Genomic DNA, 735 nt, shown 5'->3' on the forward strand with positions numbered 1-735 from the left:
TTCCACCCCCCATTGTCTCACACGAACAAGTCGAACGGAGGCCCAAAGACGTAAATCCGCTCAGAGGCTTCCTTCCTCAGACGAGTGGGCCAACCTAACGAGTCCAGCCCATTAATCTCCGGTTATCTATCGTAACAGTTGCCATTGTTAAATATGGCTTATTTTTTTAATTTATAATTAAAAAAATTCTTGAAGAAACCCTACTTGTTGTTTGTATAGTTTTGTGTACTCCTATATACTATTTGTAGATCTATATACTATTTGGAGAGGATGATAATGAATTAAAATGGATTTAAAATGCGGGATCCAAAAAAAATTAAAGGGAGTTCGCAGGAGTAAGGCGAACTCTATAATTTTTATAGAGTTCGCCAGAGGTACGGCGAACTTGCTCTAAAAAAATTGTATTTGGAGAATTAAAGTTCAAGAACAGTGTTTGAAAAAATATGAATTTTTTTTATTTTATTTCTGAAAAAAATCCTCATAGATACTCCTATAAAATATCACTCCATAAATATTAAATAATTCGCACTCCAGTTTTAAGTTTTATTGGTCAAGGTAATTTGCATTTGTTTAATATTTTGTTCACTCAAAAAATGATAACAATGTAATATAAACATAGACACAAGTCGTTTATGTATTCTATTTTTGTATTAAAAAAAATCATTAAGCACAATATCAAAAACTTGTTAAATATTTATTCTTGTTAAATTTAAATTTGAAATTCTAAATAATATT

The sequence above is a fragment of the Arachis ipaensis genome, chromosome B07 (genome assembly GCF_000816755.2).
Source record: "Arachis ipaensis cultivar K30076 chromosome B07, Araip1.1, whole genome shotgun sequence".
NCBI classification, from domain to species: Eukaryota; Viridiplantae; Streptophyta; class Magnoliopsida; order Fabales; family Fabaceae; genus Arachis; species Arachis ipaensis.